At 39.4% G+C, this 16425-nt stretch overlaps 2 long non-coding RNA genes and 1 pseudogene across 4 annotated transcripts; 1 reads left to right on the top strand and 2 right to left on the bottom strand.

Annotated features, from left to right (window-relative positions):
* Nucleotides 1–2943: 2943 nt before the first annotated feature.
* LOC139353091 (uncharacterized) lies at nt 2944–6508 on the bottom strand. 2 transcript variants are annotated; one of them, XR_011604226.1, is made up of 3 exons: nt 6009–6507; nt 4905–5924; nt 2944–4854 (listed from the first exon to the last, which is right to left on the bottom strand). It is a non-coding gene; the product is annotated as an uncharacterized lncRNA (long non-coding RNA). The 2 variants fall into 2 exon arrangements; XR_011604225.1 differs by having other exon boundaries at nt 2946–5049; nt 5117–5924; nt 6009–6508.
* Nucleotides 6509–6869: 361 nt separating this feature from the next.
* LOC139353090 (uncharacterized) lies at nt 6870–10118 on the top strand. 2 transcript variants are annotated; one of them, XR_011604224.1, is made up of 4 exons: nt 6870–6998; nt 9599–9769; nt 9836–9915; nt 9970–10118. It is a non-coding gene; the product is annotated as an uncharacterized lncRNA (long non-coding RNA). The 2 variants fall into 2 exon arrangements; XR_011604223.1 differs by lacking the exon at nt 6870–6998 and having other exon boundaries at nt 9549–9769; nt 9970–10117.
* A 3317-nt stretch (nt 10119–13435) lies between these two features.
* On the bottom strand, nt 13436–15958 carry LOC139352830 (E3 ubiquitin-protein ligase CBL-B-B-like; annotated as a pseudogene).
* Between the last annotated feature and the right edge of the window lie 467 nt (nt 15959–16425).

The raw sequence follows: 16425 nt of genomic DNA on the forward strand, positions 1-16425 counted from the left end.
GCGAATTCGCGTAGTAACGGCGCGGCGAGGAGAGAATGGAAAACAAGAGAGTTTGGAGAACAAGGATGGAGAACGAGAGTGCCATGCGGGGATAACGGGACTCCACCGCACTTCGGACTCCGGACCGGGAGAAGAAGTGCCACATCTCGGCAGTGGAGCGGCACACAGACGTGCCACAAGCATCACGGGAACCAGCGGGACGGCGGCAGTGGGCAGAACATCTTTTGGAAGCTGTGCGTAAACAACAAGTGGGTCAACCAGGAGTCACGGACTTTGGACCCGGAGTGGAGAGATTCAGCGGGCCGTGCGCAAAAGGGATATAACGGTTCCCGGAGGCCCTATATTAGGCCGCAGAGCGCTGGCAGCTGGATCAGTCGATCACGAGGAGGCAAACCATCAAGATCAGTTAAAATACCAAAGTGAGTAGTCAGTCAAGCAAGTAATATACGAGGGAGCCACAACAAGACAAGTCGTCGGAAGCAGCGCCATGGGAAGCATACAAGTAGCAAAATCACCACATCGAGACGTTCGGAATTGGGACATCAGGAATCTCCGAACTGAGACACAAGTGGCTGTGATTACCGGCGAAGTTCCCGAACAGCAACCGCCCAAATCCCCGAGTGCCAGAACGCCAAGCTACTAGTCAAGAAGGGCGAGAGAACGACCTGTTGAAGCAATCAATAGGCGTTGTCCTGGAGAAGCCCAGCGGCAAAACAGGAGACATCCAGCAGACATCACCGGCAGCCACGTTACCATCTCCGCGCGGGGCTCATTTGAGAGCGCAGGAGCATCGCGAACGTCAAGCAGTCACCCTACCGCCAGCCAGCTTCCTGGCGATAGCCTTGACTGTCAGCGCGATCTGAGCAAGAACCTAGCGGGATCGTCCAGGACAGGTATTGCCTCGAAAGCACACAAGGCTGAACTCTCTGCGAGTCCAAAGCGCGACAAGTGACCCCGAGGCAGCGCGTCGGCAAGCGAGCTAATGCGTCCCGAGACACAGGAGCCAGGACGAGGAGCACTAGCAGCCGGTGGAACCAGAGCAAGGAGATACCGAGGCCAGCCCAACCACACACCCGCTGTACTAATACCACGAGAATAAATCCCACTGTTACTATTAGAACACTGTGTTTTCTCACTGATCTACAGGGCAGTCACATCATAAAAATTTTTTGGGAAATCAGTTCGTTACAGTATATATAATTAAATGTTTGCACTATAAGTTTATTATAAAACAAAACTTTATTTAACTATACCCGTTACTCGTAGAGTAAAAGGGTATACTAGATTTGTCGGAAAGTATGTAACAGGCAGAAGGAAGCGTTTCCGACTTCATAAAGTATATATATTCTTGATCAGGATCACAAGCCGGGTCGATCTAGCCATGTCCGTCTGTCCGTCTGTCTGTCCGTCCGGATGAACGCTGAGATCTCGGAAACTATAAGTGCTAGGCTATTGGGATTTTGCATGCAGAATCCCGAGTTTCTTACGCAGCGCAAGTTTGTTTCAGCAGCGTCCCACGCCCACTTTACCGCCCACAAACCGCACACAAACTTCAAAAAATCGTAAGTTTGAACGCGGATATCTCGGAAACTATCAAAGATACCCTTGTACATAACAAATTTAAACTGAAATGAATTAGTCTCGTCAATACCTATCGATTGACCCAAAAAAAGTTTGCCGCGCCCACTATAACGAGGTTGGTTTAAGGTTGGAAGAACACCAACTTTCTATTGACAAATCTCTAACTGAACTCGCTCTCTAACTCCTACTTCATTTACGATCACACCTCGGCTTTGAGCTTAAGAGCTTTTTGTAAGTGGGACTTATTGTTATTGAGTTACTCTCTGAATTTGGACGTTGGACTCTAGACTTGGGTCCCGAAATCTGAGCATCCTGAACTGTGGGAACGTGCCGATAGTCAGATGGGCTAAGAGTTTCAGTAGTGGAATAATCTTATTCTTTGTAGTGTGACCGAAGTTTTCAAAGTTCAACCGCAATACATGTAGCATGGCCTTACTGACAAGCAGCTGGGTTTGTTGCCGAACGTAAAACAAATCAATTGGAGAAATTTAAAAAGGAGGAGTCTGCTGGTACACAAAGCAATTAAATTTAAAATAAATAAATAGAATGTTCAACGAATGTTTTTATTTAAGTAAATTAGAAGATTAAAGCTTCCTTCTCGTCCCATCGATGCTTCGCCATCTTTCCCGAGCCACCGCAGCCCAGCTCCGAGTCCCAATAGGCATATTGGACCTTGAGAAAGTGGGAGCCGGAATGGGAACGGGGTTGATGCGCTGCAGGAAGTGTCCCAGCATCCTGGCAGTGGCTGGCTATGGCTTCTCCAACTGTTCTTTAGCGGAGGCCCTTATTTCCTCCTCCCTATAGATGCCAGCGGGTCCTCCAGCTCAGCTTAAGCTGTCAAGTAGCTGGTGGTGGTGGTGTACGGAGTCCTAATGGAGAAGTCGTCAGAGATCATATTACTGGTGGTTCTGCTAAAAAGATACTTCTATTAGTACAACGCAACCAAATTCTTTTGGCCCGGCAGGATGTCTATGTAGAGAGCGAAGTCCCACTTGGCATGTTCCTTTGTGGTGGATTTTTAGTGGATCTCCTCCACCACTTCATTATTGCTTCCTGTTAGTGAAATCCCACAATAAGGGGCAAGAGCTTGGACTAGGCGTCCAATTTCATCTGCACTAACCTCCTGCAGTCGATTTTGTGGTTTTCATTCCATTTTTAATTTTAAGTTTCCACATCGCCTTTGCCCGAACACCGCCAAAGATTAAATTTCTTATTATTTGGGCCGCGGCTAACGGCGTTCATCGAAATTCACTCGCTAAGTCTGGTATTTTTTCTGGTATTTCCTTAGCTCATCTGAGTACCGCGCTGAAAAACAGACCCGACGAAAAACGTTAGCCGCGTATTTGCCTCTCGCTCACTCGTCCGGCTAGCTCGCGGATTTCGTCGATGTGAGGCTTCAGTCTATAAACTGTGGTTTTTTGTTTCATGGTAATTTTCCTCTGACTTGCTTATAGTTTGTTAATTTTCCAATGTCTTGTTTACAATTAAATTTGGGTTCTTATTTCTTTGAGGGTGTCTCGAGGGTGACTGCATAATGTAAGTATATAGTGTGGGTGTGTGGAGATGTACATAGGGGTTCGTCGTGCTATGGATATCTCACTCCCCCATCCGTTGAATTTGGCCTTTCCTCAGGCGGATAGTCTTCGGTATAACATTACATTTTCTTCTATGCAAATCTGATTGGGTAGATCGTTTACAATTTCTGTATTCTTTGGTGTTTCTTCTTTTGGATTTACATATTTTACAAAAAGTTTCCTTGGTATGCTCTTAAATTTATATCAAAAATACAATAAAATGCTTATATTAATGATTACAAAAGTTGTTAAAGTAATTGTTTGTATGTGATTCTATTATTTCTTTTGTTTGAATATAAAATAATGGTTCGAATTTTGTTATATTATTATTTACGTAAACACTCTGTGTGTAATCTAAGATTGAATTTGAAAGAGTGAATTCGTCTAATTGTATTGAACAATTAAGGATTTTAACGAGGTTACTTCCGACTATAGAAATTTCTTTATTAAAGCAATGTTGATTCAACAATGTTTTAGGGATATTCCATGTCAATAAAATATTGGGTTCAACATAATAAATTTGGAAATTTTTATAAGTTTTAGTATACTTGCATTCAGTGTTTTCCTGTCTAATTATTCCATTTATACACTCACCAATTACAATTTTTCCTGTTTCCTTATTAAATATTATATCTTCGTATAGGAAGTATTTATCAAGTATATTTTCCATTAAAACATTATTATTTTCATCGGGATACGGAATAATTTTAAAAAGATTTGACTATCTTTAAAGGAATATGGGAAATAATCAAAATTTTATTTGTCTGCTTTAAGCCAATTTTCAACAATTTCTCAGGGATCATTTTTCAAATAATCGTGTTTTAATAGTTTTGGATAAAATAGCCCCAATCTTGTCATTTGCATTCCTAATTCGATATCTTCTACATATTCCGTAAAGTGTTGCAAGTTAAGTAATAAAACGCTAACTTGTTGCTCTCTTTCTCCTTTTTCTTTTAATTTGTTAATTATTTCGATTCTGTTATTTATATTTAAATCAGTATTTTGAACTCTGGTATCTACCAAATTATTGATTTTCTGTTCCATTTCGTCTTTATCATCTTGATCTAAAGTTCTGAACAGATATTTGTAAGCTGTTCCTACGATATTGAATAGACTTCTTTTACTACGTTTTGCTGTTGTAATTCCGTTGATTTCTTTCTAAAGCCTAGTACTCAGATCGGCAAAGAGTTTCACTAGACGAAAAATCTTATTCTTTATAGTGTGACCGAAGTTTTCAAAGTTCACCCGCAATGCATATAGCATGGTCTTACTGTCAAGCAGCTGGATTTGTTGTCAAACGGAAAACAAATCAATTGGAAAAATTTAAAAAGGAGGAGTCTGCTGGTATTTAAAGAAATTTAAGTAAAAATAAATGGAATGTTCAACGAATGTTTTCACTTATGTAAATTAGTAGTTTAAAGATCCCTTCTCGTCCCATGCTTCGCCATCTTTCCCGACACCGCAGTCCAGCTCCGAGTCCCAATAGGCATATTGGACCTTGAGGAAGTGGGAGAACGGGGTTGATCTGCTGATGCTGCAGGAAATCGCCCAGCATCCTGGCAGTGTATGGCTATGGCTTCTCCAATTGTTCCTTAACGGGCGCCCTATTTTCCTCCTCCCTACAGAAGCCAGCGGGTCCTCCAGCTCCGCTTAAGCTGCCAAGTAGCTGGTGGTGGTGGTGTCCGTATTACTGGTGGTTCTGCTTAAAAGATACTTCTATTAGTACAACTTCTTTTGACCAGATCTTACCTTCTTTGCGAGGACGCGCCCGGCAGGATGTCCATGTAGAGATCGAAGTCCCACTCGGCATGTTCCTACCCACTGGGATTCTCTAGTGGATCTCCTTCAGCACTTCAACTGTTCTGCGAATTTGCCCCCTTTGTGGAATTGCTTTCTGTCGGTGAAATCCCACAATAAAGGGCATAAGGTTGGATTTGGCGTCCTATTTCATCTGCACTGACCTCCTGCATCCGATTTTGGGGTTTTCCGTTCATTTTTAATTTTTAGTTTCCACATCGCCTTTGAGCGAACACCGCCAAAGATTAAATTTCTTATTCTTTGGGCCGCGGCTAACGGCGCAAATCGAAAATTCACTCGCGAAATCTGGAATTTTTTCTGGTATTTCCTTAGTTCATCTGAGTACCGCTCTGAAAAACAGATCCCGACGAAAAGCGTTAGCCGCGTATTTCCCTCTCGCTCACTCCTATGGTTAGCTCGCGGTTTTCGTCGATCTGACTACTAGGCCTTAAGTTTTTCTACTAAATATCGGAAAACATCATTAAATTCATCGGCTTCGTTTAAAAGATTTTCAAATGTTTGCTCGGTTTTTGTTATATTTACACAAGTATTCATAATTAGTTGGGATTTCTATTGATACTGTTATAAATACAAGATATCCATTTAGAGCCTTAGTGTGATTTATTTCAGTGCTTTATCCAATTGTCAGTTGAATTACAGTTGCTAACATTATAGAGAAAATTATTGTTTTCACCGAGTTGTTCCTGAACAATCTTTCTTCCTCTATTCGTTTCTTCAAAATGTTTTTCATCTATTTTCTTCAAGGTTCCTGTCTTTTTAAATGGATTTGTGATCTTAGATTTCACTTAAGGTGCTTGTTTGTACTTTGGGTCTACTTCATAATTCTGACGTTTATCGTTTAATTTTTCAATTCTATTTATTTTATTTTCTTGTGTGTCATAATCAGGAGTTCCTGCATACATAAATATGTCAGCTGGTATTTGATTTGTAGAATTATGTTTTGTTTTGTGACTGTAAATGTAAAGAATTAATTCGAACTTAGTATTTCTCTTTTTAATGTCTGATTCATTACCGTTTTTACTTGTTGTTACTTACAATTGTGTAAGGCTACGCACATAAATGCTAAATCTTTATCTGCTTTGATTTCCTGTGGTTTTCCCATTTCATTGAATACTTTCATAATAGCTCTTTTGGCTTTTAACCAATCTCTACATGTGACTTCTCCTAGAGTAGCACATTTTGAGTATACGTCGATACATGATAAAAATTGTTGGTTACCCACCATATAAAAACCCATGACAAATTGTTCTCTTATACTTTGAATTTCTGCAGTAAGTTCAAATGTCAGTTTGGTATTTCTGTGTTCTGTTTTAGAAATGTTACAAATTACACATTCATTTATTATATTTTGAATTAATTTTTGGTAATCAGGGAAATAATATTTTTCTCTAAAACCATTTAGTAGTTTTTTCGATTCACCGTTGTAAAAGCTCCTTATGACTTTTCAAAATTTTTTCTTTAAAGTCTGTAAATGTCAACATGTCTTGAAGTCTGGACGTATATCTTACTAATTTTGTTAAATGATTTGCATTTATAATTTCTACATAAGCTTTTTGGAATGCAAGAAAATCTGAGTCATTATGGAAATAAAACGCGCTCTTTTTAGTGCATAAATATTCTATAAGTATTTCTTTGGCTGAGGTCTCCGTCATTTCTTTATAAATAATTTTAATTTTTAATTTGTGAAAGTAGTGTGTTACTTCAGTTGTATCTTCATTTCCTTTAATTAGTTCGATTTGTCGGGAAAAATAATTAAATGGTCTCTCAGTTATAGAAATATAATTTTGGTTGTCCTCTTGAGCACTGTTCATTTTTGCATCTGCATTACTGGCTGTTTCTTCTGGTATTTTTTCTTCAAAATTATCTGTAAACATAGTTTCTTCTATTTTGGTTCTGGATAATGTGTCGGTTACATAATTTTCTTTTCCTGGCGTATATTTAATTTGATAATCATATTCGTTTAATTTTATTTTCCACTTCGTAGTTTCATATTTGGTTCTTTAATGTTGTTTAGCCAAACTAAAGGTTTGTGATCGCTTAGTGTTTCAAAAGACCTGCTGAATAAATGTTACCGAAAATATTTGGTGGCCCATACGATAGCTAAAAGTTCTTTTTCTATGGTAGCATAATTTGTTTCATCTTCATTAAGAGTTCTGCCAGCATAACAAACTTGTTTATGATTTTATAATAACACTGCTGCTATCGCCATGTTACTTGCGTCCGTTGTTAAAGAGAATGGTTTACTAAAGTCGGGGTGAATTAAAATAGGGTCGGATGTAATCAAAACATTCATTTTTTCAAATGCTTCTGTGCAGGGTTTGTCTTTAGTATTAATTGTGGCAGCCTTCTTTAATTTTATTGTCATTGGTTTTACCATAATTGCAAAGTTCGGTATGAATTTCCGATAGAATCCGCGCAAATGTCCGTCTGTCTGTCCGTCCGGATGAACGCTGAGATCTCGGAAACTATGGGAGCTAGGCTATTGAGATTAAGCGTGCAGATTCCTGAGCTTCTTACGCAGCGCAAGTTTGTTTCAGCAGAGTGCCACGCCCACTCTAACGCCCAAAACTGTGGCTCCTACAGTTTTGATGCTAGAATAAAAATTTTAACTGAAATGTATTGTTCTCATCAATACCTATCGATTGATCCAAAAAAAACGACCACTCCAACGCCCATAACGCTTAAATCTGTATACCGCCGGTAGGTGGCGCATTTTAATCTCGCTTTGCTGCTTGCATATCTCTATTTAGCTGAGTAACGGGTATCTGATAGTCAAGGTACTCGACTATAGCGTTCTTCCTTGTTTTTGGAATACTTTTATCAATGATAGAATATGTTCTTCCAATGAAGTGGAAAAATTTTTATTATCATCTTGATATACTAAACAATCTTTAGAGATTAAATTTTCTAATAAATTGTTCATACATCTTTGAAAAGTAGCGGTGGCATTTTTAAGACCAAATGGCATTCAAGAATATTCGCAAAGACCATGTTTTGTTGAGAATGCTGTTTTGGCTACTGATTCTGGTTCCATTTGAATTTAATGGAATCCTTTGGCTAAATGAATAGTAGTGAAATATTGACATCTTCCCAATTTGTCTAATATTTCATCCATTCTGGGTATCGGGAATTTATCATTGACTTGTTTAAGTTTCTGTAATCTTATACAAGTCTAGTTTACGGTTTTCCTGATGCATCGCTCTTTTTTGGAACTATCCAAATTGGTAAACAATAGAGAGATTTTGATTTACGAATTATTCCCTATTCAATCATTTCATTTATTTGCTTGTTAAGTTTGAGGGTATTTGTATGGTTTCCTACCCTTCAGATCTGCAGTAGGGACGCGGTGACATGGCTCAAGGCAAAAAGCTTTTTTTGTTTTTTTTTTGTGGCTAAAACGCTGTGCCGCTGTTGACGTCAGCAGAGCAGTCGGCGCAGCGTAGAAGACTGCCCACGAAAACGATCGTGCAACAAAGAGAGGCAGATATTCGGATATTTCCCTCTCTTTCTTGTCTTATAATCTGCCTGCACTCCGCGCTCGCAGAGACAAATTTCGGCTGGTCCGTTATTTTTTTTTGCGTCTCTCCGTTATGTTCGGCTAGCGACTAATATTTCGGCGGAAAAATTTTCGTGGAGCAGCGACATGTGAATGCCCTAATATTTTAGGAGCATTACTGTATATCGAAAAAAACAACTAATATTGTTTTATAAAAGTAAACTATTTGATTATAGTAAAATTTAGTATATTGAATTTACTTATAATGTTATATTTACTTATTATACATTTTTATAACAATATAATTATACCCGTTACTCGTAGAGTAAAAGGGTATACTAGATTCGTCGGAAAGTATGTAACAGGCAGAAGGAAGCGTTTCCGACCCCATAAAGTATATATATTCTCCATCAGGATCACTAGCCGAGTCGATCTAGCCATGTCCGTCTGTCCGTCCGGATGAACGCTGAGATCTCGGAAACTATGGGAGCTAGGCTATTGAGATTTGGCGTGCAGATTCCTGAGCTTCTTACGCAGCGCAAGTTTGTTTCATCAATGTGCCACGCCCACTCTTACGCCCACAAACTGCCCAAAACTGTGGCTCCTACAGTTTTGATGCTAGAATAAAAACTTTTACATAAATGTTATCTTCTCATCAATACCTATCGAGTGACCCGAAAAAAAAATTGCCACGCCCACTCTAACGCCCACAGATCGCCCAAACCTGTGACGGCCACAGTTTTCATGCTAGATAAAAAATTTTAACTGAAATGTATTGGTCTCGTCAATACCTATCGATTGATTCAAAAAAAATTTTGCCACGCCCACTCTAACGCCCATAACGCTTAAATCTGTCTACCGCCGGTAGGTCGCGTATTTAAATGTCGAATTGCTGCTTGCATATCTCCATTTCCCTTTGGTCCCTTTAGCTGAGTAACGGGTATCTGATAGTCGAGGTACTCGACTATAGCGTTCTTCCTTGTTTTTTAGTTAAGTTATAGAAATGTAGTCCGTTAAAATTGATTTAAGTATTTAAAACATTTAAGTATTAACATTTAAAAAAAAAATCGTATTGTATTTTTTACTCAAGAAGTAAAAACTATATAGTCGGATATATAATTCACTTTAGAAAGGGTATAGGTGCAGTGGCACGCGCCAACAGCGAAGAGAAAACAAAAGAAATCTAGTAAAGGGGTGAGAAGACTTGGTGCATTCTGTTTGAGTGATTGAAAGGGAAGCATCCATTTTAATGGTGCGCAGCAGAGTTACTTTAATCGTTTAGTTAATATAATAAAGTCAGGTAAGTGCTACATTAAGTTTAAGATCTTGTGCATTGATCTTAGTTTAAAGTACGTAAATTTTGAAGGTATTCAATGGGTTCCGTTAGCCGAAAGTGGATGACGAAATGTTTTGTGCCAATAAAAATTCTGCAACAAGCTATAAAAGGTAAATATACAATTAAACAAATAAAACGCATTTTTGAAACATATGTTTTTTCAGGAGCGTTGGCCAAGGGTTCAGAGGACCCGGACAAAGGTTTAAGAACGGCGATGTCTAACGTTAAAAATAAGCTTACGAAGCAAAAAAACAGAAACAATAATTGTACAATTTTTGAAAATCTAAATAGTACCATATAATTAAAATGAATTAAAATGAAATGAATTAAATTATATATTTTTATACCCGTTACTCGTAGAGTAAAAGGGTATACTAGATTCGTCGGAAAGTATGTAACAGGCAGAAGGAAGCGTTTCCGACCCCATAAAGTATATATATTCTTGATCAGGATCACTAGCCGAGTCGATCTAGCCATGTCCGTCTGTCCGTCTGTCCGTCTGTCCGTCTGACCGTCTGTCCGTCTGTCCGTCTGTCCGTCTGTCTGTCCGTCCGGATGAACGCTGAGATCTCGGAAACTATAAGAGCTAGGCTATTGAGATTTGGCGTACAGATTCCTGAGCTTCTTACGGAGCGCAAGTTTGTTTCAGTAGACTGCCACGCCCACTCTAACGCCCACAAACCGCCCAAAACTGTAACTCCTACAGTTTTGATGCTAGATAGAAAATTTTAACTGAAATGTATTGTTCTCATCAATACCTATCGATTGACCTAAAAAAAAGTTTGCCACGCCCACTTAAACGCCCACAAACCGCGAAAACCTGTGACGCCCACAATTTGCATGCTAGATAAAAAATTTTAACTGAAATGTATTGGTGTCGTCAATACCTATCGATTGATCCAAAAATAATTTTTCCACGCCCACTCTAACGCCCATAACGCTTAAATCTGTCTACCGCCGGTAGGTGGCGCATTTTAATTTCGCTTTGCTGCTTGCATATCTCCATTTCCCTTTGAGTAACGGGTATCTGATAGTCGAGGTACTCGACTATAGCGTTCTTCCTTGTTTTAATTGAAAACTCAAGGAAAAATTCTGATTTTCACAAGTGATTCACTTGGGACGTGTCCCTTGCAAGTGATTTCACAAGTGAAAACTCAAGGAAAAATTCTGATTTTCTTAAGTGTTTCACTTGGGACGTGTCCCTTGCAAGTGATTTCACAAGTGAAAACTCAAGGAAAAATTCGGATTTTCCCAAGTGATTCACTTGGGACGAGTCACCGGCACGTAACAGGCCATACGAAAAATGAGTATAAGGAACAAGTGAAATCCCGTAGGACTTCGAAAAATTTTCATTTGAATTTTCACTTGTGAAAATGCGGACATCCCATACAATTTTCTATATGGAGCGTCACTTGTTCTTCACTTGTGCACGAGGACATGTCCCAGGTGATTCCCAAGGTGATTCACAAGTGAAACTTTTTTTTTGGAACTGAAGGGTCGTTACATTCTTTTAATTCATTATTAATGGCAAAATGAAATGATTGATCCTTTGATAAGGGCGGAATACGGCATTCTAATGCGGTCCTCTTCAATCTATTTCTCAAATGATGGTGGACTAAGGCATTTTACTGCGGACTTGTCCTTTCCTATATCATTTTCACCGTACTTTATGTAAATTAATGTGTCTCCTAACATCACTATTTCTTCTTCGTAATTTATTTTTTCTTTACTTTCTTTCAAATAATATCGGCCTATTAAAATATCATAATTGTTAGAAAATGTATGTAAATAAAAGGGATCTAATTTTTTACTTTTATTTAATTCCATTGGTCCATTTATTGTATAGACTTTCAACTTCTCTTCCTGTTAAATCATTAAATTGATAGATGACCCTGTATCTTTCATGGCTCATGGCTTCATGGGCATCGCTTTCTACATCCGAGGCAGTTTGCTGAAAATTTACGTCCATCCAATTCTGTGCACTATCATTCTCCCTTTGTCTTTTAACAGGTGCGTTTGGGGCATTTACTTGAAGTTGATGCCTGGAAATTTAAAGGGTTTTGGGCCAACCTTGCTCTAGATTTCTCCTAAACTCATGTTAATTACCTTGGTTTCTAAGGAGAATTTGATTTCTGTTTGGTGCACCTTGAGGATTTGTTGAATTATTGGAATTGTTATTATCTTTTGAGTTGTTATTGTTGTTATATCTTGGATAACCGTGCGAATAAGTTATATATTTTTGATACAAATAATTTTGATGTGTATTTACCGAATTCCTTCGATTATCTTGACATCTGGGTTTATAATTATCGAAAGGGTCTGCATTCCAATAACCTAAAACCATTACTGCTTCTATTAAATTGGCAAGTGGTGTGATATCTTTTTTAAATAAGGAGTTATTCAATCTATCAGGAAGTTTTCTTTCGATACAATCCCTAATTGTCTTGTTTAAAAAATTTTTATAAATTGACCTGTCTATTGGGTCTGGTTCTATTTCTAACTTATGTATTTCGAAGATCTAAATTTTAGTTCATTAGCAAAGTTACTTATGCTTCCTTGGTATAGGGTGTCCCGAATATCTTGTATGATGTCTTCGTATGGCCTGTGGTCTTTGAAGGCTTTGATTAGGGTCGTTTTTGTGGTTATCCATGCATTAGACTACTCTTCTTCGATGACAGTTTGGCCTGAGTCGACGATGGTCCTCTCTATGGCTTCATATATGATGTGGGTTTGTCGAACGTCTTGGGTAACGTATAATTGTAGTAGGTACTCTAGCCAGGCAATGTACCGACTTAATTCCGATGGGCTTCCATCGAAATATGGTAACTCCTTGATTTGCCCGATTAACTGATTGATCGGACAACTGTGGTAATGTGTAAATTTTTACCGCGTATTGACAGATTTTGATTTTTAATTTAGTCTCTGCTTGTGGAGATTACACATATGTATACTTTCGTTTTATCTTTCAATATTGGCACTTTTATTTTAAGCTTTTAAGCGCGTATTGGCCGAATTGGTTTTTTATTGTAAGTTCTGCGTGCGAAAATTACACATAGATTCTTAAGCGGATCTCGATATTTGCCTTTGTTGTTCACGGATTTTTCGCTGATCGGGATAAACTTGTTGTTTAGTATTATCCTCTTTATATGATCAGTACCGATGACTTTTTAAAGGACTTTGAGATCCTACCGACTGCGCCAATTAAATGTTTGCACCATAAGTTTAACATAAAAAAACTTAATTTTATTTTAATTTTAAACTGGTAACAATATTTTTTAGGTTGGAAGAACACCGAATTGCTATTGACAAATCTCAAACTGAACTCGATCTCTAACTCCTATTATTGAGTTACTCTCTGAATTTGGTCCAGACCCAGACTTGGGTCCCGAAATCTGAGCATCCTGAACTGTGGGAGCGTGCAGATAGTCGTTCTAATTCTTTAGTCTATAAACTGTGCTTTTTTGTTTCATGTTAATTTTCCTCTGGCTTTCTTATAGTTTGTTAATTTTCCATTGGCTTGCTTACAATAAAATGTTGTTTCTTATTTCTTAAAGGGTGTCTCGAGGGTGACTGCATAATGTGAGTAAGTATGTGTGGGTGTGTGGGCATATACAAGGGGTATGTGGTGCTATGGATATGTAATATATATAGATTTATTTATATATATATAAATTGCAGCACAGGCGGCAGTGGAGCAGGCGGATCAGGCTGATCAGGCTGTGAACAAAACTATACCTCAGTGTAGTTTTCTTCCTGCTGCTGCTGTCGCCCATTGGTGACGTTCCGGTTATGTTGCTTGCGCGGATCGAAGGCGTCCACACCGATCTGTTTGGTGCCCTTAATCTCGGCCCGACAGAAGGGACAGCCTTGTCCCTCGAAGTCCACTTGCCAGGAGGTGAGCCCCACAGGGCTCAATCCGGATGTCTTTGTCGTTCTCCGCACAGACCTTGCACAGCTGGAAGGTGCTCTCAATTTCACAGTATAGTTCGTATTGCTCTTGGGTTACGGTTATGTGGTCGTCGGTGGGCTTGGTCACCTGGATACAAGTACAAGCCCTCACGATGGCCATCGAGCAACGTCTGGCACAGCGACTTGTTCTGCGGGAATCTCTCCCTCGGCTATCACATAGCCAATGGCCCACTGGCCCACCGCGTGCAGGAAAGCCGGAAGACATAGCTGCTTGCCTTGAGGATGTAGCGCTGGAGGCGAGCCTTCACCTCGTCGTAGGTGAGGAAGGCCACGTAGCTCGAATGTGTGACGGCCAGGACTTGCCAGTTGCGAAGCAGCGTTACCCAGGGCTGAAAGAGGCGTGTGAATACGTCGAGTTCGATGATTGATGGTGGTCTTCAGGGCCATGGCCTCCAACCGGTATTGTACTTTGCTCAGCTCCTGTCGGGATGTCTTCCAGGGAACCAATGTGGTGTTACCAAAGTTACTCTTTCAAAAGTCAGCCGCATCCGCCTTGGTGATCCGAAACTGATCCCCGGCAAAGACCAAGTTGGGGAAGATGGCCTCAGTTCGCTGAGCATGTGGGAGAAACCAGGCTGAGCTTGGTGAGATTCCGGCGGTAGTGGAAGTTTTCGACGAATATCCCGGGGCCCTTTGTGTAAGGACCCCGGCTGCCTTTTATTTAGTTTTAGGCGCAAGCACGGGATTAATCTTCAAATGGCCAGACAAGGTGGGATTTGAGTAGGCAAGTAGAAGTTGGCAAAGAGTCTTGGTTGGGTCTGTGGTATTTGTGTGGTATTTTTCGGTATGCTACTGTGAGCAAAAAGTAAGGTAAATTTGTTTCTAAAATAAAAAAACAATTGTGCCAAAGTTTTTCGAAGCATCGAAACATGCCAAATAGTGTCTTCTCGGTATAGCCATCACGCCTTCTTCGAAACAGTTTTTATCCCCTCATTCGACTCGAAACGCGTTACCCGGAGTGGACTCGTGAGTTTTGGGAAGAGCCAAATTAGGCAAATACGGTGTGTTCGTATTCAAGGGTGCTCAACATAACCAACACCTAACAAATCAAGCATCAAGTGGGAGCAATAAAAGGCGCTCAGTAGCGCACAATGCATATGAGCGCTTCGGCCGAAAAATCGATAAATGCAGTCTGTGTCGTTTGGTAAACACAAGCGTAAATATATTAAATATATAAATATAATTACCTTCACATGAAATTTGGCCCAGATGTCATTAACAGTCTTGCCAATTCAAGAAAAAACAAGCAAGAACGCTATAGTCGAGTACCTCGACTATCAGATACCCGTTACTCAGCTAATGATACCAAAGGGAAATGGAGATATGCAAGCAGCAAAGCGAGATTAAAATGCGCCACCTACCAGCGGTAGACAGATTTAAGCGTTATGGGCGTTAGAGTGAACGTGGCAATTTTAGTCAATCGATAGGTATTGATGAGAACAATACATTTCAGTTACAATTTTTATTCTAGCATCAAAACTGTAGAAGCCTCAGTTTTGGGCGGTTTGTGGGCGTTAGAGTGGGCGTGGCACTCTGCTGAAACAAACTTGCGCTGCGCAGGAATCTCAGGAATCTGAGAATCTGAGAATCAAGTAGTTTTAAAGCTGTCGTTTTCTTGCACTGTCACACCGGCCAGCCTTACATGCAATTTCTGAATAACTAATTACAGCTTTAATACTAATACCATTTTAAACCAATTTATGAATTACTTACGGCGAAATTAAACTTACAAATTTCGAGAAAATCAAGTGGTTTCAAAGCTGTAATTTTCTTGCACGGTTACACCGGCCAGCCTTTCTTCCAAAGACATTTACCCAAGTTGTGGTCCTACAGGGTGCGCCCCTATAATTTCGAATTTCCCCCAAACATACCTAGATTGTTATATCTGCTTTTTATATAACTTTGCAATTTAGATTTAGACCGATGGATCAGTAATCAGTGATAAAGTTTGTTCTGTGCTACAATATGAAGTTAAAAAAGTAAATCATTTGACCTGAAGAACTCCACTATGATATTCAGTGTAAGGTTCTGACAGTTACTTTATAAACAAATGTTATTTAGTTAAAATTGCGTTTATAAAAACAATATCTATTAACACTGCAACTGTTGCACTGCACACAGCAATCGTGGACTTGTAAAAATCAAAAAGGACTGTAAAGTTGTACAGAATTTAACTTACTTCATGGTTGACTCGCCAGCAATGTATCGTAGTAGCGATCTATTTTTTCGCTCCTTTTTTAATGATCATGAATGCAAGAATTTTGGCATTATTATGTTTAAGGGTAGCATATTTGACCATGTATGGGAATTTGTATTGATAAAGCAAACAAACCAAAAACTACTTTGTTCAGCTACGTTTTTATTCCCGTTACTCGTAGAGTAAAAGGGTATACTAGATTCGTCGGAAAGTATGTAACAGGTAGAAGGAAGCGTTTCCGACCCCATAAAGTATATATGTTCTTGATCAGGATCACTAGCCGAGATCTCGGAAACTGTAAGAGCTAGGCTATTGAGATTTGGCGTGCAGATTCCTGAGCTTCTTACGCAGCGCAAGTTTTGTTTCAGCAATGTGTCACGCCCACTCTAACGCCCACAAACCGCCCAAAACTGTAACTCCAACAGTTTTGATGCTAGATAAAAAATTTTAACTG

This window comes from Drosophila suzukii, chromosome 3 (assembly GCF_043229965.1).
Source record: "Drosophila suzukii chromosome 3, CBGP_Dsuzu_IsoJpt1.0, whole genome shotgun sequence".
Classification (NCBI taxonomy): domain Eukaryota; kingdom Metazoa; phylum Arthropoda; class Insecta; order Diptera; family Drosophilidae; genus Drosophila; species Drosophila suzukii.